Raw genomic sequence first — 22,359 nt, forward strand, 5'->3', positions numbered from 1 at the left:
CAAAATCTTCCAGCTTAGTTTCAATAGAAGCTTTTAAATTCCCATGATATTTAATTCATTAAAAAAGAGAAAATTAGAAATTTAGTCAGTATGAAATGCAGATGCAATTGTGTTCTTTGATAAACTTCAAATTTATAACGTCACCTCCAAATATCCCATTGAAGGAGAGGTCATGAGCACAAACCATGGAAGTAGTAACACTGTGATGAGATGCCTACTGATTGCCAAAGGTGATTTAGAAGAAATCTAAGGGACTTCTCTGGTGGTCCAGTAGCTAAGACTCTGTGCCCCCAATTTAGGACGGCTGGCATAGATCCCTGATCAGGGAACAAGATCCCACATACTCATGTTCATATGCTGCAACTAAAGATTTTGTGAGTCAGAACCAAAATTGAAGACCCTGCATGCTGCAACTAAGCCCTGGCACAGCCAATAAATTATTACTTTTTTTAAAAAAAAGAAGAAATCTTAGATTCTTGTCTGAAGAAGATTTAAACTCAGATTTCAGAGGGGAATCCAGGAAGGCTACTAGGAAAGGGATAAAACCTGAATTGTACTTTGAGTATGAATAGCAGTTACCTAAACAGATAAGTGAAGCAAGGAAATTATCTGCAACAGTAATAGAAAATGCAAAAGAATGGAGATGTGATGAAGGTAGCGTGTGCAGTGAAGCAGTTCTGTTTACCCACAACCTGTGATGTGAATGCAATGGTGCAGGAAGATAGAAACTTGACAAGAGTTTGGATAAGAAATATCTTTGTCCCATGTTTAGGGTCTGGAATTTATAATGAAGACACCAGGGAGCCACTTCAAGCTTTACATCACCAGAGTGAAGTGATCGGATCTGTTTCAGAAAGATAACTCAGAAAAGAGTGTGGATAATGCACCAGCCTCGCCCCAGAGGGAGACTGGAGGCAAAAACCCCAGTTAGAAAATGATAAGCAAGAGCCTAACCTAGGGCAGTGGTGGTGGGGGTGGAATAGAAGGTATGTATTTGAGAAATATTAAGAACATAGGGCTTGCCTGGTAGTCCAATGGTTAAGAATCCCCCTTGCAATGCAACAGACACCAGTTTGATCCCAGGGCCGGGAAGATCCCACAAGCTGTGGAGCAACTAAGCCCACATGCTGCCACTACTGAAGCCTGTGTGCCCTAGAGCCCATGCTCCATGACAAGAGAAGCCACTACGACAAGAAGCCTACAACCAGCAAACTAGAGAGTAGCCCCGGCTCGTGCAAGTAGAAAGCCTGCACACAGACATGATGACCCAGCATAGCTAAAAAGAAAAATTCAAAAATACTTAGCATGACCAAGATGTGCTGATGAGATAGTAAGATGGGGAAGGCTCCAGAATACCCTGGGTAAATGGGTGGATGGTGATGTCATTCCCTCAAAAGAGAAAGAAAAGGAGGTATATCTGGGAGAGATGGGAAGCAGAGATGATGACCTTAATTGTGGACCTGTTGGAGGCATCCATGAGACATCTAAGAGGCGACATTGCATGGAATAACAACATAAGAGAGGGCATTACTCTTGTCTGTCACAATTCACACTTCAATCAGTTCATTCAGTTGCTCGGTTGTGTCCGACTCTTTGTGACCCCATGGAATGCAGCATGCCAGGCTTCCCTGTCCATCACCAACTCCCAGAGCTTACTCAAATTCATGCCCATCGAGTTGGTGATGCAATCCAGCCATCTCATCCTTTGTCATCCCCTTCTCCTCCTCCCTTTAATCTTTCCCAGCACCAGGGTCTTTTCCAATGAGTCAGTTCTTCGAATCAAAGTACTGGAGCTTCAGCTTCAGCATCATTCCTTCCAATGAATGTTTGGGAGTGAGTTCCTTTAGGATTGACTGGTTTGATCTCCTTGCAGTCCAAGGGACTCTCAAGAGTCTTCTCTAACACCACAGTTCAAAAGCATCAATTCTTCAGCTCAGCTTTTTTTATAGTCCAACTCTTACATCCATACATGACTACTGGAAAAACTATGGCTTTGACTAGATGGGCCTTTGTTGGCAAAGTAATATCTCTGCTTTTCAATATGTTGTCTAGATTGGTCATAGCTTTTTTACCAAGGAGCCAGTGTCTTTTCATTTCACGACTGCAATCACCATCTGCAGTGATTTTTTGATCCCAAGAAAATAAAGTCTGTTACTCTTTCTATTTTTTCCCCATCTATTTGCAATGAAGTGATGGGACCAGATGCCATGATCTTCATTTTTTGAATGTTGAGTTTTAAGCCAACTTTTTCACTCTCCTCTTTCACTTTCATCAAGAGGCTCTTCAGTTCCTCTTCACTTTCTGCATATCTGTGGTTATTGATATTTCTCCCGGCAATCTTGATTCCAGCTAGTGTTTCATCCAATCTGGCATTTCACATGATGTACTCTGCATAGAAGTTAAATAAGCAGGGTGACAATATACAGCCTTGACGTACTCCTTTTCCTATTTGGAACCAGTCTGTTGTTCCATGTCCGGTTCTAACTGTTGTTTCTTGACATCATACAGATTTCTCAAGAGGCAGGTAAGGTGGTCTGGTATTCCTGTCTCTTGAAGAATTTTCCACAGTTTGTTGTGATCCACACAGTCAAAGGCTTTGGCATAGTCAATAAAGCAGAAATAGATGTTTTTCTGGAACTTTCTTGCTTTTTCTGTGATCCAATGGATGTTGGCAATTTGACCCCTGGTTCCTCTATTTTTTCTAAGTCCAGCTTGACCATCTGGAAGTTCATGATTCATGTACTGTTGAAGCCTGGCTTGGAGAATTTTGAGCATTACTTTCACACTAGCATACTTTAATTCTAGTGGCTCTCTTTAACAGACACCTCACACCAAAACAAGAGTGTTTTTCTGCTGAGGTCTAGATTCCAGGTGTTAGCCAGTAAGAATTTTCCATGTGAATATAATTGGAATTTTTTTTATAAAACTATGGAAAAAACACACAGCCCCAGCCTACAGTATTTTGATGAAACTAGATGAGATGAATTTTGGCTTAATCAAATCTAGGTGAATTGAGATCTCAAAACTTGGAAAAATTAGGGTTAAGATAAAAAGAGTAAAGTCTTACTTCTCTAGAGGGTAGTTAACTTACAAACTTAGGTAAAAAGTAAAATACAGGATGCTCAGGTAAATAAATTTCAGATAAAAGTGAATGTTTTTAATATGTCTCAACTATTGAATGGACTTACACTAAAAAAATTACACGTTGTTTATCTGAAATTTAAATTTAACTGTGTACTCTATTTTTTATGTGCTAAATTTGACACCCTTATATAGGCATTCATTTTGTAATGAATGAATTTCTAATGGCCTATATAGGCATCCATTTTATGCTGAAAACATAAAACCTAGTAGCTGTATTTGTTTTCTATTGGTTCTAAAACAAATTATCATAAAGTGAGTGACTTAAAACTATACCAATTTATTATCTTGCAGCTTTGGATGTCGAAATTCTGAAATGGGTCTCACTGGGCTAAAATCCAGGCATTCTCAGGCCTGCATTTATTCTGGAAGCTGTAGGGGAAAAGTCATCCCCTTGCTGTTTCCAGTTTCTAGAATCTTCCTACTTTGCTCGGCTCTTGGCCTCTTCTTCATCTTCAAAGTCATCATTATTGTATATTTCAATCTCTGTTTCTGACTCCTCTGCCTCCCTCTTTTAAAGATTGTGTGTTTACAGTCAACCCACTTGGATAATACAGGATAATCTCCCTCTCTCATGACTCTTAATCACATCTGCAATGTTTTCATATAAGGTATATTCACATATCAGACAAAATATTCACAAACTCTAGGGGATTAGGACCTGGGCACTTTGGGAGTCGTTTTCCCACCTACCACAGCAGCTCTCCAAAGACATTAGACTCATGCATGTGAAGTCTTTAAATGGACAAAGTTTTTGTATCCTGTGTGATACGTCACCTCCAGTTTTCTGACGTTTTTCATCCATTTTGTCTGCCAGTCAGGACAGAATTCTGTAATGTAGTTAGTCTACTAGCAAGGCAGCAACATACTTCAAATCCTCTTGGGCTCAGCTATACCAGGATGTAAGACAGTCTTATATCCTAGTTGGTTGAGTTATAACAGGGCTATGAGGGGGTGGCCTGGAGGATGAGGTTGATAAAGAACGCATTATCTTAAAGATGCCCTGAAGCTCCCTCCTGGATGCTGCCAATGTTTATGGATATTAGAAGGCAGGGGGACATGACTGGAAGGAATTCTACAGAATATTTCTTTTATTTTTACCTAAGTGAAAGTCGTGTCCAGACTACAATCATGTCCGACTCTTTGCTACTCCATGGAATTCTCCAGGCCAGAATACTGGAATGGGTAGCCTTTCCCTTCTCCAGAGGATCTTCCCAACCCAGGGATCGAACCCAGGTCTCCTACATTGCAGGAAGATTCTTTACCAGCTGAGCCACAAGAGAAGCCCACTTTTTTTTTTTTTTTTAAACCTAAGCTTTTATTTAAAAAAAAAAAAATAGCATTAAGAGAGAATGCAGACAAAGTAAGTAAAAGGCCAGTGTCTTAATTCATTTGGGCTGCATAGCAAAGTGCTAGGTATAGATGGTTGATAGACATCAGAAATTGATTTCTCACAGTTCTGGAGGCTGGAAGTCTGAGATCAGGGTGTGAGCATGACTGGATGAGAACCATCTGCCTGGTCTCAGACCTCTCATTGTATCTTCACATGGCAGAAGGGTCAAAGCAGCTCTGTGAGTCTCTTTTATAAGAGCACTAATCCCATTAATGAGGTCTCCACTCTTATGACTTAAAGTGAAAGTGAAGTTGCTAAGTCGTGTCCAACTCTTTGCAACCCCGTGGACTGTAGCCAACCAAGTTCCTCTGTCCATGGGATTTTCCAGGCACGAATACTGGAGTGGGTTACCATTTCCTTCTCCAGGGGGTCTTCCTGACCCAGGGATCGAAGCTGGGTCTCCTGCATTGGAGGCAGACGCTTTAACCTCTCCACCTTCAAATCCCTCACCTCCTAATACCATCATGTTGGGTATTAAGATTTCAACATAGAAATTTGGGGGATAGGTAGGTAAACACAAACATTCAAACCATAGCAGCTGGGTCAGAATGCCAAAGCAAGTGATGAATATGATCATTTCAATCAAGTACGCAATTTCTGAAGCTGGTTGACAGTACACCAAGTTTATTACTTGATGTCAGATAGAAAAGTTAAAAAAAAATAGCTATTTGGTTTTATTTCATCACTGATTGGGTTTCCCTGGTGGCTCAGGTGGTTAAAAAAAAAAAAAATCAGCCTGCAGTATGAGAGACCTGCAATCCGAATTCAATCCCTCAGTAGGAAAGATCCCTTGGAGAAGGTAATGGCTACCCACTTGAGTATTCTTGCCTGGAGAATTCCATGGAGTGAGGCGCCTGGTGGGTTATATAGTCCATGGGGTTGCAAAGAGTTGGACATGACTGAGCAACTAACACTTTTCCTTCATCATTGCTTACGACCATATAAAAGTTCTATTAAACACGTAGTACATCATAGGTCCTGGGCCAGAAAATTTTACTACATTATTTTCTTCACTTCTCATATTGATACTTCAAGCTAGATATTATATGCACCATTTTACACTAGCAGAAATTGAGGATCAGGGAGATTAGCTTGCCTGTCTAAGGTACCATGAGCTTAATGTCAAAGCCAGATTCACTTGCAGATTTGTGTTTACCCCAAGCCATCTTTATTCATTGTGTTATGTTTCTGGGATGTTGGCATATACTGTTTTAACAGCTACAAAAAAGGAGCAGTGAGACTACAATCAGGGACATATTAATTGTTCTTTGTCCTTCATGGGGGAAAGGCCTGTTCGTCACATATAAATATCCTTCAGCTGTGTGAGAACAGCCATGTAGCATTTACTTCACAAGGATAACCATGGTCCTTTCTAGAAGAGCTGCCCATTCCCTTCGCAGCCCATCCCTTCCTTTTTTCCCGTAGCTCAATATTTGCTTCATGAGGAGATTACACTGAGGTAATACATTCTGAACGTTGAAGCACATTTTGGGCTTCTCTGGGGGAGACATGGATTTCTGGCTGTCCTTCATGTTCCTCTTTTGTTCTTTGTACAGTGAAGCTCCAGGGAGATTTCTCTTTTTTTCCACCAGGGTTTCACTGTCCTGAAGCATTCAGGGGTTGGAAACCCAACAGACTAGTGAGCCAGTGAGAGGCGTTGGACCACGGTCAGACCCAACCCAATGACATCAACGGAGACAATCTCAGTCTGCTGCAAATATGTTTTTCTGAACACACCCAAATCCCAAAGATGTTCATCTTCTCTCGGCTCCCCGACATCCGCTTTGTCAAATCACAGACTGTTACAGAGAAACAAACGCAGTCTAGATTCCCAATAGACTCCTACTTAGGGACACTAGTCTTCTTTAGAATAGCAAGCAGGAAGGGGTTTCAGAATCGTTTTTGAACATTTTATGGGTCAAAGAGTTTCAAAATCATTCGTTTCAGTTGAAGAATCCAGAGAAAGGGAACCAGGTGCAAAGCTGTCTGAATTTGGCAAAGTGAGGCTCTTTGAGCAGTAAATGACTTAACAGAAATACGTGGAATGCTTTGAAATAAACTCAGTGATTTCTTTTCCATTCTTTCTTTTAATTAAAAAAAACTTATTAGGGTATGGCTCCTTTACAATATTGTGTTAGTTGCTCCTGTACCGTGAAGTGAAACCGCTTTGTGCATACATATACCCCGCTGCCCTCTTGACCTTCCTTCACCCCCACCCCTCCCACCCCTGATCCCACCTATCTAGGTCATCACAGGGCACCAAGCTGAGCTCCCTGTACCAACTTTCAATTTTCTTTTATAAGTAGCTGCATAATTTGCTGGTAGGGAGGGACAAGTTGGAACTTAAGCATCTATTAACGTGGAACAACATGGGCAAGTGAGGCAGACCTGGACTTCAGTCCAGCTCTGTCACCTACTGACAGGATCACCCTAGATAAATGTTCAAACTTCTCACATCTTTAGCTCTCTCAATGGTGACTTAATAATTCTCTTTTGGGGATGTTAACCGGAGGATCTTTGTAAATTGCTTGGTACACAAGCCGTCACTCAATCAGCCATAGCTACTGCTCTTCCTCATCACCTAGAACATAGCTGAACTTTAATCAGTTTTGGAGGAAAGGAAGGAAAGAGGACGATGCCTAAAGTCACAGAAGCTTCTCTTTTTCCAAGTGTCATTTCCCTTTCCCAAGCAATCACTGAACTCGTCTCTTGTTCTTCCTTGCTTTGCTCATGCTAATCCTGTTTTCTCTTGCCCTCCTCTAACATTTTTTTACTCTTGATTATAATGAATCAACATTCCTTGAGCTTCCTCTAGCAACAGTCACTCAGGTATCAAGAAGAAAACAAAAATAAGACAAAGATCCTCCCTTCAAAGCACTACTGCTTGCTGTTCAACAAAAAGTATAAGACATAAACCTGTAATATAAAGAAGCAAGAAAATGTGTAATATAAGGCTACTAACGTGCTTTGGGATAAAAACGGGGAAGAGCTTCCCATAAGATGCAGCATTTGTGTTGGACTTAAGCAGGATTTGGACTTGCAGAAAAAGAGCCAAATGACATCCAGGAAAGGAACCAGCAAAAGCCAATGGATGCTGCATACGAAGGGTAACACAATTTATCATAGTAACTGTAAGAAACCAAACACCTACTGTGTGTCAGGCGCTATTCTAAATGCTTTACGTGTATGATTTCATTTAATTATGAAAACAAAATACAAATATAAATTATTATATTTAAATATAAAAATAAATGTTTTATTTATGAATTATTTATATTATATTTTATAAATATATGATATATAATATAAATATAAATTATATGTAATATACATATAAATTATATATGTAATATAAATATAAATTATTTCTGTCTTGATTTAAATTAATATGTGCCCAGAGGGCACAGGCTCCAGTAGAAGGAAGGTTAAGACAGAACAGCTGAGCTATCAACACAGTGCTTTCAGAATACAGAGTACTAAGTCGTTTTGACTTCCTTTTTATAATAACTCTAAGAAAGAAGATGAGACTATTCACCGGTTAGGTAGTTTGAACATATAAACGCAGGGCCTGAAGGGATAAAGAAACTTTCTTACCATTTCCATACTTATGCTGTATCTTGTCATTACAAAATTCTGTGGTTTGTTTATAAGAAGTTCCCTATGGGAATCACCTACCCTAATTACAACAAACCTTAACTTTGAGGCTATGACGCTTATTTTCATTAAATTGTATTCATTGTTTGTTAGAGAAGATTGCATTTACTTATGAATCATAATAGTAACTGATTTTCTTACACTTAACCTTATAAAAGGTTATCATATTCTTTTGAAGTTAGGAAAAATATGTTTTTTTTCCCTTGTAAAATTATGTAAGTAAAAACTAAATAGTGATTCTAGTAGAATTGTCTTTAACAATCAATGCAGTTATCTTGGCATTTCACTGGTATGTGATTTTGGTACTAACCCATTTGTATTCAAGTTAATCACTAAAGGGGTGTTGTCTATAAGCTTAAATTATATTAATACATAATGGCCCATCTCTAGGAACCCTGACTCCCAGGTAATGAGCATTAAGCTAAAGTACCTGCCTTTAGCACATGGGAAGCATCCTGACCAGACCTCCCTGTGAATGGCTGCCTTAAGAATGAAATGAACACATCTCCTCTGGAGGCTGACTGGAACCAGGAAATGTTTGGCTTTACTCCCTCCCCTATTAGTATAAAAGAAGCTTCAATTCTAACTCAGACAAGATGGTTCTTTGGAACATGAGTCCACCATCTTATTGTTCTGTTGGCTTTCTGAATTAAGTTGCTATTCCTTGCTCCAACAATTTGTTTCTCAATTTATTGGTTTCTAGTATGGGAGCACAGAGAAGGCAATGGCACCCCACTCCAGCACTCTTGCCTGGAAAATCCCATGGACGGAGGAGCCTGGTGGGCTGCCGTCTATGGGGTCACACAGAGTCGGACACGACTGAAGTGACTTAGCAGCAGCAGCAGTGTGGGAGTATGTGAGCTTAGACTCAGCATCATTTTGTTCGGGTGTTCTTCCGCATGTCTTTGCATCACTTCCTCTTCTCTACTATTCAGGTCATCAGATTGCTGTTAGAATTTCTCTTCTGAGTGAGCTTCTTGGACTTTTCTACACAAAATAGGAATCATTTGCCCATGGTCATCTATTTATTTAGTGCTATTTTATTATCTTCATAACTCTCATCATGAAAAGAATTATATCATTCATATATTCATACTTACTTGACTAGCTCTCCCACTAACTGAAGGCTCCAAGAGGGTAGGGTGTTTTTTGTTGTTGCTTTGTTTTTCATGGCCGAATCCCTGCGGTGTAGGAAAGTACCTGGAACATGGTAGAGGGTCATTAAATATTGCTGCGTGAATGAACAAATAACTGAATAAAATGAATGTGCCCAGCTTCAAGGAGGTCTTGTGAAAATCTTTGCTTCTTTCCCTCTGGCATCGCATTAAAGACAGTCAAGAGTTTTAAGTTCAGTAGTTTTCCAAGAATGTGTGCATTTAAAAGGAAGTGTCTAGGAAGCAATATCAAACCACAAGCTAGTACAATGACTGTCTAATGCAGGCATTCAGAGCCTGTGCCTAATTGGTATTTTTAATATAAAAGGATGTATTTAGTGGGAATTAAATTTTTCTATCTACTTTTATTTTTATGGTTTTCATACATGTGTGTGTGTATATATACATATATAGAGAGACAACCACCAGATAGAAGATATTTGAAGCTTCTTTAATAATAGCAAAAGACATAACATTTCTACAGAAAACTTAACTAGAAATGTAGACAATGTATACAAAGAAAACTGTAAGACTCCCTGATAAAGGCACAATATAAACTTTTCTAAATGATATTTTTGAGCAGAGGTATTAACTCTTAACACATCACCTAACTGCTATGCTGTGTCAACACTAAGAGTCATAAAGGATGACAATGTTGAATTTTAACTAGAAAATGGTGAAGGTTGAGAAATCCTGTCTACCTTCATGTTCTGGAAAATGATTTACTGCGAGATATCACCCTTCTTCATATAACATACATAAGACTCATGGATTCCCCACTTTTTACCTGTGACAAGGTCAGACACAGTCCCTTCAAATTTCCATTCTTTGTCTCATAAGTAGTTAGCTGAACTATTTGTCCCCATTGATCAATGGATACAAAATACTTCTGATTTTGTACTTCTCTCCTTCCCCCAAGTGCCTGAACCTTGCCCCTCACTCAGGTCAGCACCAGACCCTACTGAGAATGCACCAGGCTCAGGGTGAAACGTTCTTTACTATCTGATCATGTCACCCGTTCCTCCTGCCTCCCCATACTCAGTTATCCCCAATCCTGTTTAGGACTCTCTATTACTTTGCCTAACTCTTGAGACTTTTGCAGCTCTTAGGGTCACAGTACTCTCACCCCCTTCCACTCCCACCTTGTAATAACCTCTTTCATAAAAAAAATGTCTCCTTGATGAGTTTGAATTTGTTATTTAACAAAGTATAAGAAAGTATAAAATATAACAAAGTATAAAGAAAACTGAGCACCAAAGAACTGATGCTTTTGAACTGTGGTGTTGGAGAAGACTCTTGAGAGTCCCTTGGACAGCAAGGAGATCCAACCAGTCCATCCTGAAGGAAATCAGTCCTGAATATTCATTGGAAGGACTGATGCTGAAGTTGAAACTCCAATACTTTGGCCACTTGATGCAAAGAACTGACTCATTGGAAAGACCCTGATGCTGGGAAAGATTGAAGGCAGGAGGAGAAGGGGATGACAGAGGATGAGATGGTTGGATGGCATCACTGACTCAATGGACATGAGTTTGAGTAGACTCTGGGAGTTGGTGATGGACAGGGAGGCCTGGCATGCTACAGTCCATGGGGTTGCAAAGAGTCGGACACAACTAAGCAACTGAACTGAATTATGATTTCTTTCCTTCTATTATCTTCAGGTTTTTTGTGTTCTTCCTGTAATTTCTTTAGGTGTAAGGTTAGATTGCTAGCGATTTTTTCTGGTTTTCTAAGGCAAGCTTTCATTGCTATAAACTTCCCTCTGAGAAGTGCTTTGCTGCAACCCATAGGTTTTGGATCATTCTCTTGCATCTGGTGTCTACCCAGACGGGTAAGGCTGGGTGGGTAAGGCTGGTTCAGGACCTACAGCAGACTTCCTGGAGGGAAAGACAGGGACCCCTGCATGTGGAACTGGAGACAGAACAACTTGAATTCCCATTCTTCTCTTCCATGAACCAACTTTAAAAGTTATTTCACCTTTTTTAATATAACTGTGGATTAATTTATTTTATTAATTTTTTTAATGTTTAAATTTTTATATGATTTAAAATGTTACCTTCCACTTTTAGTTATTACAGAATATTGACTATATCCCCCATGGTTTTCTAAATTTAGTTTTTATTTTATATTAGAATGTAATTGAGCTACAATTTTTGTTTCAGGTGTACAGCAAAGTGATTCAGTTACACATATGCTTAATTGCCTCAGTTGTGTCCGACTCTTCATTCCCCTGTAGACTGTAGCCTACCAGGCTCCTCTGTCTATGTGATTCTTCAGGCAAGAATACTGGGGTCGGTTGCCATGCCCTCTTCCAGGGGATCTTCCCAGCCCAGGGATCAAACCTGAGTCTCCTGCATTGCAGGCAGATTCTTTCCCACTGAGTCAATGGGGAAGCCCCCAGTTACACATACACATATACCCATTCTTTTTCAGATTCTTTTCTCATATAGATTATTACAGAATATTTAGTAGAGTTCCCTGTGCTATACAGTAGGTCCTTGTGGATTATCTGTTTTATATATAGTGGTGGGTATATCTTAATCCTAGACTCCTAATTTATCCCTCCTCCCCAAACCTTTCCCCTTTGGAAACCATAAATTTGTTTTTAAAGTCCATGAGTCTGTTTCTGTTTTGTAAAATAAGTTAATTTGCATCATTTTTTAGATTCCACATGTAAGTGATATCACATGTTATTTGTCTTTCTCTTTTATTTCACTTAGTATGGTAATCTCTAGGTTCGTTCATGTTGCTGCAAATAGCCTTTTTTCAGTCTTTTTTTGGCTGAGTAATATTCCATTGTGTATATACGCTATGTTTTCCATATTCTTCTGTCGATGGACTTTGAGGTTGTTTCCACGTCTTGGCTATTGTAGATAGTGCTGCTATGAACATTGGAGTGCATGTATCTTTTTGAATTATGGTTTTCTTTGGATATATAACCAGGAATGGATCATACGGTAGCTCTATTTTTAGTTTTTTAAGGGACTTCCATAATGGGTGTACCCGTTTACCTTCCCATAAACAGCATAGGAGGGTTCCTTTTTCTCCACACCCTCTCTAGCATTTATTACTTATAGACTTTTAATAATGGCCATTTTGAGTGATGTGAGGTGATACCTCACTATAGTTTTGACTTGCATTTCTCTAAGAATGAGTGATGTTAAACATCTTTTCATGTGTCTTTTTGCCATCTGTATGTCTTCTTTGGAGAAAAGTCTATTTAGATATTCTGCCCATTTCTTGATTGGATTATTTATTTTGTGATAATGAGCTGTTTGTATATTTTAAAGATTAATCCCTTGTTGATTACATCATTCACAAATATTTTTTCCCATTCTGTGGGTTGTCTTTTTGTTTATGGTTACCTTTGCTATGCAAAAGCTTTTGACTTTTTTTTTAATAAGCAGCCTTTACTATGAGTTTTTTCTTTTTTTCTTTATTTTTAATTGAAGGATAATTGCTTTACAGTATTGTTTTGATTTCTAGCTTTTAACTTTAATTAGATCCTACTTGTTCATTTTGGTTTTTATTGCCACTCCTCTAGGAGGTGGGTTCAAAAAGATACTGTTGCAATTTATGTCAAAGTGTGTTCTGCCTATGTTTTTCTCCTGAGTTTCATGGTATCTGGTTTTCTACTGAGGTCTTTAATCCAATTTGAGTTTTTGTGTAAGGTGTTAGAGGATGTTCTAATTTTACTTTTTACATGCAGTTTTCCCAACACCATTTATTGAATAGACTGTCTTTATTATATATTCTTGCATCCTTTGTTGTAGATTAATTGACCATAGGTGCATGGCTTATTTTTGGGCTTTTTATCCTGTTCCATTGGTCTATATTTCTGTTTTTTGTGCCAGTATCATACTGTCTTGATTAAAGAGAGGAGATTAAGGAGAAGGAAATGGCAACCCATTCCGGTATTCTGGCCAGGAGAATCCCATGAACAGAGGAGCTACAGTTCATGGGGTCACAAAGAATCAGACAAGAGTGAGCACGCAGCACGTACGTAGTATAATCTGAAGTCAGGGAGCCTGATGTCTTCAGTTCCATTTTTCTTTCTCAGGATTGCTTTGGCTAGTCAGCACCTTTTGTGTTTCTATACAGATTTAAAACTTTTTTGCTTTAGTTCTGTGAAAAGTGCCATTGTTAATTTCATAGGGATTGCATTAAATTTGACTTGGGTAGTATAGTCATCTTGACAATATTGAATCTTCCAATCCAATAACATGGTATATCTTTCCATCTGTTTGTGTCATCTTCGATTTCTTTCATCAGTATCTTATAGTTTTCAGAGCGCAGGTCCTTTGTCTCCTTAGGTAGGTTTTATTCTTAGGTTCTTTATTCTTTTTGGTGTGATGACACATGAGCTTGTTTCCTTAATTTTTCTTTCTGATCTTTCACTGCTTGTATATAGATATGCAAGAGATTTCTGTGTTTTAATTTTGTATCCTACAACTTTACAATTAATGGATGAGTTCTAGTAGTTTCCAGGGAGCATCTTTACTTTCTATTTACAGTTATTCCAGAGTAGTGGCTGTATTCCCCATGTTATACCATACATCCTTGAGCTTACCTTACATTCACTAGTTTGTGCCTGTTGCTCTCACCCTTCTGTTCTCCATCACGTGTTTGTCCTCTATGAGTCTGCTTCTTGTTTGTTTTATTCACTTGTCTGTTGTATTTTTTAGAGTCCATATGTAAATGGTATCATTTGGTATTTCTCTGTATGACTTATTTCACTTAGCATAATGCCTTCCAAATCCATCCATGTTGTTGCAAATGGCAAAATTTAGTTCTTTTTTATGGCTGAGTGATATCCTATTGCATGCATGTAGATACATATATATATATATGTATGCTTATATGTACATATAAGATATATACATATATGTATATGTAGGTACAACTTCTTTATCCATTCATCTGTTAATTGACACTTAAGTTGCTGTTAGTTCACCTCTTTGAGCTTCCATTTCTTTACAAGTAAATAAAGATAATGATATTTTTAAAAAGGAAAATAACTTTGCTATAAGAAAGCTATGAGAGAAACACATAACTTGGTGCTGGCATAGACCAGACACTTAATAAGTATGAGTTTCATTTCCTCTCTCAGAAGCACAAAGTGTGAGCAACCATGGCCTATACTGGCCTCACCGTGCCTCTTACTGTGATGAGCGTCTTCTGGGGCTTCATGGGTTTCTTGGTGCCCTGGTTCATCCCTAAGGATCCCAACCAAGGAGTTATCATCACTATGTTGGTGACCTGTTCCGTTTGTTCCTCTTTTGGCTGATTGCACTTCTGGCCCACATCAGTCCTCTCTTTGGAACACGCTTGAAAAGTGAAACTGTCTGGTACCTCGAGTATCATTGACCTCGAGGAAGAAGGCTTGCTTGCCAGTGCTCAGTCTTTGAGGTCACAAAGAGAACTCTAGATGCAAAACCACTTCCATACCCAGATCACCTTCCTTGATTAGCCCCCCTTTGGCCATCAGCTGCCTTAAGTATTCACACCACATTTGAACATCTTATTCTACAGTGCAGTAATTTTTTCCTGTCACCATTTTACACTTTGATGAGTGATGTGCCCACTTAATCTAAACTGTGCTGCCTCAATGAAATGACCAGGTACTCTTCTGAGATCAAAAGTGCTGTTCTTCTGAGAGATAACGTTACTCTCTCCTTGGAACCAGTGATTTTGAAGATGGTTCCTACCTGCTCACAACATGAGAATCAGTGGTGTTTAAAAATGTTACATGACAATAAGACTCCGGGGGGTGGGGGGCGTCAGTAGGAAAACTTGTCCAGAGGGAAAATTTGTCCCACCAGAATTATACCAAAGTATTTTATCAGGATGAGTTTCTTATTTCTACTACCTTTTGGAATAAATTATTTTTCTGCTTTCAAAAAAAAAAACCCCACAAAGTGTGGTTTAAATAAATGTGAATATGACTTTGTCCCATTGAGCAGGTCAGAAGAAAGTCTTATTTGTACAGATCTTTCTCAGCAAAGGTAAGTTAGGCCCTACTTAGATCTGTGCTGCTGCTGCTGCTGCTAAGTCACTTCAGTTGTGTCCGACTCTGTGCAACCCCATGGCCATTTCCTTCTCCAATGCATGAAAGTGAAAAGTGAAAGTGAAGTCGCTCAGTTGTGTCTGACTCTTAGCGACCCCATGGACTGCAGCCTACCAGGGTCCTCCATCCATGGGATTTTCCAGGCAAGAGTACTGGAGTGGGGTGCCATTGCCTTCTCCGAGATCTGTGCTATTTGTGAACAATTTCATATTCATCTCCCAAGGGGAAACTAAGCCATCCACCATTAAATGAATCCCCAAGGACACCTACAACATATATGCATTTATTCCCCTTGATATGGAATCTCCCATAATATTTTTCTGGGCTCCTCTCTTAGATTTTCAAATGTTTTGGATGAGGTGCTCATTTTTTTTCTGGCTTTATTATTCTGAGTCCCCACATTTTTAATGACTTTTAGACATGCAGGCATGAGTTTTGATCAATGCTGTAGCATTATTCATGCAATATGATTTCTTTTTATTATAATTTCAGCTGGAAGACTGCTCTTTTTGTTTGTCATGCAAGCACAGACTTGCTATAGAGAAATTTCTGTTGCAACGCCTTGTAGACTAAATACAGCAACGCCTTGTATTTTCATGATCAGCACTCTGGTATTTAATAATCCCTTGATACCAAAATTCTTATGCTATACAATAGTTTTATTTTTAAGAATTTATTTTCCCTCGTAATGGTTTTCAATATGGAAAGAAAAATACTGCTTTTATTTAGTCTCAAACATTGTGCCCATACTCCATACTTATATTCTAAAAATAATTTAAACTCAGTACTTTGATCAGATTCCAAAGCAATTATAATTAGTTCATAAGGGTCAAATATCCAGAGTATCTCAATTTGGAATATTCAAAAGACAATTATGCCATCAGCCTAAATAAGTCATGATAAGTCATGATATGGCAGGTTTCAATGTATCTGATGAGATTTAGCAGAGATTTTCCTTTGCTATTTTTAATCTTCCACACATCTAAGTACAGTACTTAAAAAGTATGATATCTGGATCATTTATATGTGGAATCTAAAATATGGCACAAATGAACCTATCTACAAAACCGAAAGGGAATCATAGACATAAAGAACAGACTTGTGGTTGCCAAATGGAAGTGGAGGGAAAGAGAAGACTGAAAGTTTGGGGTTGGTAGATAGTAGATAGCCTCGTGGGTGGGCTGCTGTCCATAGGGTCGCACAGTCAGACACAACTGAAGCAACTTAGCATGCATGCATGCATTGGAGAAGGAAATGGCAACCCACTCCAGTGTTCTTGCCTGGCGAATCCCAGGGACAGAGGAGCCTGGTGGGCTGCCGTCTATGGGGTCGCACAGAGTTGGACACGACTGAAGCGACTTAGCAGCAGCAGCAGCAGCAACAGATGGTAGATGCAAACTGTTACATTTAGAATGGACAAGGCCCTAATGTACAGCACAGGAAACTATATTCAATATCCTGTGATAAACCCACACTGGAAAAGAATAGGAAAAAGAATGCATATATACAACTCAGTCACTTTGCTATAGAGCAGAGATTGGCATGACCTTGTAAATCAACTATACTTCAATTTTAAAAAAGCATGATATCCAGTTACCTTAAATAGTCACACATTTGCAAGTGGAGACAGTATTTCTTGATCTGTCATGTGCTTTATTCTGAAAGCTGATGTTATAAATTGAATCTAATAAGAAGAATTAAATAAACTCAGATTTTTAATTAAGCCTATTGGGAGAGCAGAAGACTGTAGCTAGCATTTATTCCATGCTAAAACTGCATTAATCCATTGTGTGTGGATTAACTTTACCTTTATAAGAATTAAGCTGCTTTTCATGAAGAGTTAAGAGTTGATATTTGATCCATCAAGTCCAAAGAGATTTTGGAATTGGTTGAATGTGAAAGACTGCATTGTAAGGACCAGAGACACATTCCACTGCTGCTAGAACCAGTCCTAAATGCAATCCTGTTGAGAAGCGTCTCCTTGAACTTCTGAAGCCTCCAGGATCATAAGCTTTGGTTGTTATTTCAGTAATGCCAAAGTTGGGGGTGGGTGGGAAGCTCTGTGGGCAGCCGCTGAGTATACAGAATCACGCTATGTATAATTGGAGGGTGTAGTCTCAGATTCCAGCTACATAAAGTCATGAGCAGACTGAATCTCATGTCATCAATGGTTGTATTAAGAAAGCCTCGGTCTCTGACATGGGACTCCTACTGCTTTCTCCAAAATGATACTTGCTTCCTGGGGATGATGACATAGAAGGAATTCAAGTGGATATTGAGATTAAGGATGTTGGTTTTTCTCAGAATGTGTATGGATATTTAACATTTTATTGACTTATAAAAGAAAGAAAAAAAGTGAAGTTGCTCAGCTATGTCCAACTCTTTGCAACCCCATGGACTGTAGCCTACCAGGTTCCTCTGTCCATGGGATTTTCCAGGCAAGAATACTGGAGTGAGTTGCCATTTCCTTCTCCAGCAGATCTCCCCGACCCAGGGGTTGAACCTGGGTCTCCCACATTTTAGGCAGATGCTTTACCATTTGAGCCACCAGGGAAGTCCTTATTGAAGTATAATTGATTTCTAATGTGTCAATTTATTTAGTGTAGCAAAGTGATTCAGTTACACATATGTATATGTATATATATGGAGAAGGCAATGGCACCCCACTCCAGTACTCTTGCCTGGAAGATCCCATGGCCGGAGGAGCCTGGTAGGCTGCAGTCCATGGGGTCGCTAAGAGTCGGACATAACTGAGTGACTTCACTTTCACTTTTTACTTTCATGCATTGGAGAAGGAAATGGCAACCCACTCCAGTGTTCTTGCCTGGAGAATCCCAGGGACAGGGGAGCCTGGTGGGCTGCCAGAAGTCTATGGGGTCGCACAGAGTCAGACACGACTGAAGCGACTTAGCAGCAGCAACAGCAGCATGTGTGTATATATATATATATATACACACACACATTCTTTTTTAATATCCTTTTGCATTACGGCTTATCACAGGATATTTTTAAAAGTATATTCTTTCTTTTTTTATTTTTTAAAACATTTGTTTATTTTTACTTGGAGGATAATAGCTTAACAATGTTGTGTTGGTTTCTGCCATACATTAACATGAATCAGCCATAGGTATACATATGTCCCCTCCTCTCCCTACTCCATGACCCATTCAACCCTCTAGGTTGTCACAGAGAACCAGGTTAAGTTCCCTGCATCATATAGCAAATTCTCATTATCTATTTTACATATGATAGTGTATATGCTTCAATGCTACTCTCTCAATTCATCTCACCCTCTCCTTTCCCCACTTTGCCCACAAGTCTGTTCCTTATTTCTCTGTCTCTATTGCTACCCTTCAAATAGGTTCATCAGTATCATTTTTCTAGATTCCATATATATGTATTAATATATGATATTTTTCTCTTTTTGACTTACTTCATTCTATATAACAGACTCTAGGTTCATCTACCTCACTAGAACTGACTCAAATTCATTCCTTTTTATGGTTGAGTAATATTTCTTTGTATATGTGTACCACATTTTTGTCCATTCATCTGTCGATGGACATCTAGGTTGCTTCCATGTCCTGACTATTGTAAACAGAGCTTTAATGAACTTTGGGGTATGTACCAAATGTCTTTTAGATTGTGGTTTTCTCAGGGTATATGCCCAGTAGTGGGACTGCTAGGTCATACGGTAGCTTTATTCCTAGTTTTTAAAGAAATATTCATACTGTTCTTCATAGAGGCTGTATTGATTTACATTTCCACCCACTGTGCGGGAGGGGTCCCTTTACTCCACATCCTCTCTACAAATCTATTGTTTGTAGATTTTTTGATGATGGCCATTCTGACTGGTGTGAGGTGATACCTCATTGTAGTTTTGATTTGCATTTCTCTAACAATAAGTGATGCTGAGCATTTTTTCGTGTGTTTATTAGCCATCTGTGTGTCTTCTTTGGAAAATGTCTTCTGCCCATTTTTTGATTGAGTTATTTGTTTTTCTGATATTGAGTTGTATGAGCTACTTCTATATTGTGGAGATTAATCCTTTGTCAGTTGCTTCATTTGCAACCATATCCAGCAGAACATCTTTATTTTTGATGCAGCACATGGAGACCTGGTGGTTGTTATATCTTCTCTTCTGAGAGTCAATGTAGATATGATCACTATGCTTGGAAACTTTAGAGAACTGCATGGATGGATGTCTGAGAATCCCCACGCTTGGTAAAATGTTTAAGTTAAGGATTTCCTGTGTGCAGATCTCGGAAGGCCTGGCACATGCAGTGATGAGTGTACACCAGTGGATGTCACTCTCAGAACACACAAATGTGCTCTCACACCCTCTTTGGAAAGGCAAGGCAGACACTCCACAGACGTTTGCTTCTCCCCCCAGGGTCATGGGGAGTAATGTTGGTGTCCAGATGTCAGCTATCATTATAGAGCCCTCCACAGTATCTTCATCCAAGGGTAGAAAGAAAAATTGCGGAATGCTTTGCAAACATGCTTTTATCTATAGGAATGGTGTCCACTGATGGATGGAATTTGGAGAATGCCTCTGAGTGAGTTAATAGCATTTAAAAATGTGCTTTGGCTGTAATCATAGTTGCCTCTTCGAAGGAGAGTAGGAGATTCAGGCACAGACATGGGAAGAAAATTCACTTTTCACTTCTGTATCTGTTGTTTGTAGTTTTGTTTGTAGTTTGTTAATAATGCTAATACATCATTCAAAAGTAAAGATTAAAGAATAATAATCAATGGCAAAATCTTCATAGTATCCTCTTTTTTCTTTCAATATTTGTCCTATTACTTACTTAAGGGCATTTCTGTTATGGGAAAAAACACTGATAATGTTCTCTGCAATGTTACTGATTTCTGTTCTTCAAACTGGTCTCTCATTCAGGCATTAATTCATTTTCATTTATTTACATTTTTATTATGCTCTTAACTATTTGTTACTTGTTGGTCAGGTCCTGGGGTACACTGGCAAAGTATAGAACAGTCTTTTGGACTCTGTGGGAGAGGGAGAGGGTGGGATGATTTCGGAGAATGGCATTGAAACATGTATAATATCATATATGAAATGAGTCACCAGTCCAGGTTCGATGCACGATACTGGATGCTTGGGGCTGGTGCACTGGGACGACCCAGAGGGATGGTATTGGGAGGGAGGAGGGAGGAGGGAGGAGGGTTCAGGATGGGGAACACATGTATACCTGTGGCGGATTCATTTTGATATATGGCAAAACCAATACAATATTGTAAAGTTAAAAAATAAAATTAAATTTAAAAAAAAAGAAAAACACAAGTTTTTAAAAGAACTCTGATAAGAATTAGAGTTGAAGAAACACATTGACTGTAAAACTATGCTTGTCTGGTTTATTTATAAATTATTAAAAGATGCTTGCTCCTTGGAAGGAAAGCTCTGACAAGCCTAGACAGTGTATTAAAAAGCAAAGGCATCACTTTGCCAACAAAGGTCTATAGAGTCAAAGCTATGATTTTTCCAGTAGTTATGTATGAGTGTTAGAGTTGGAACATAAAGAAGGCTGAAGGCTAAAAAATTGATACTTTCAAATTGTGGTGCTCGAGAAGACTCTTCAGAGTTCCTTGGACTGCAAGGAGCTCAAACCAGTCAATCCTAAACGAAATCCACCCTGAATATTCATTGGAAGGACTGATGCTGAAGCTGACGATCCAATACTTTGGTCACCTGATGGGAAGAACCAACTCATTGGAAAAGACCCTGATGCTGGGAAAGATTGAAGGCAAAAGAAGAGGGCAGCAGAGGATAAGATGGTTGGATGGTATCACTGACTCAGTGGATGTGAATTTGAGAAACTCTGGGAGATGGTGAAGGACAGGGAAGCCTGGTGTGCTGCAGTCCATGGAGTCACAAAGTGTTAGACACAACTTAGGAACTGAACAATAACAGCAACAAAATGTACCATAAAATATATAGTTTATAATTTTCTAAGAGTAAAATGTATTGTGAAGTTTACAAGATAAAATATTTTCCACATCTGGGAATGTAACTTGGTATAATTTGTTATCAGAACAATTTGGACATTTTCTCAGAAATCTTAGGAGTCATCAGAATTTTTGACTCAGCAATTCTACTTATAAAAATCATTCTTAAGTGACAAAGATACACTTATGTGGGGGAAAAATCAGAAGCAGGAAAGAGGTATAGTAATCATGCGTTAGCAGAACAAAGCCAACATGATATAGCTGTTGACAAAGCCTAAATACAAAGTTGCCTAAAAAAAATCCAAACATCCCTTCCTCTTTGGATAGCTTTGTTTCACTTCTGACCTATGTAAAGTCCCAGACAGGAGAATGGCAAGATGTGAGTCCTTTTTACTTTGACTCTTGGCGGGGGTACTGGATAATGCCCTGTGTTACCAGCAGTAATATACACAATGCAATGCACCCCACCAGAGAGGCAAAGTTAAGTTTTAGGCAAAACAAAAACAAAATTCTGATACAAGTCCATTATGGTTAACATGGGTAAATTGAACTTCTCCAGATCTATTTGGTTTCAGTTCTGCCTATTGATAAGATTGAACTTCAGGTTGAAGAAGATAGAACATTGTCAAGGTGGCACAACCGTCTAAAGATGGGCTAAGATTCATCTGGCTGCCTTCAATGAGTTCAAGTCTCTAGAACTACAAGATTGAATCCTGGGTTACCAACACAATTGGCAAATGAAATAAGCTAATTGGCTTCAGAGAGCTCTGTCCCACTGTGAAGAATTAGAGAGGTGCTGGAAAGCTGAGCATAAACAAAGATTGTTTTCACTTTCCAAAGAGTAAAGAAGATACTGACCATGTTAGGCTTTTGAGATGATGCTGAAGCTGCCTAATTCTACTTCATGTCAGGGTAGAGTTGAATGACATCAAGTGCAGGTTTCTCCTCATGTGCCCTGTTTCAGTCCCCCAGGGCCTCTTTAG

At 39.0% G+C, this 22,359-nt stretch overlaps 1 pseudogene; it reads left to right on the top strand.

Moving 5' to 3' along the window:
• Nucleotides 1–14,473: 14,473 nt before the first annotated feature.
• Nucleotides 14,474–14,709, top strand: LOC102392872 (annotated as a pseudogene).
• Nucleotides 14,710–22,359: the final 7,650 nt, after the last annotated feature.

The sequence above is a fragment of the Bubalus bubalis genome, chromosome 5 (genome assembly GCF_019923935.1).
Source record: "Bubalus bubalis isolate 160015118507 breed Murrah chromosome 5, NDDB_SH_1, whole genome shotgun sequence".
In the NCBI taxonomy this organism is placed as follows: Eukaryota; Metazoa; Chordata; class Mammalia; order Artiodactyla; family Bovidae; genus Bubalus; species Bubalus bubalis.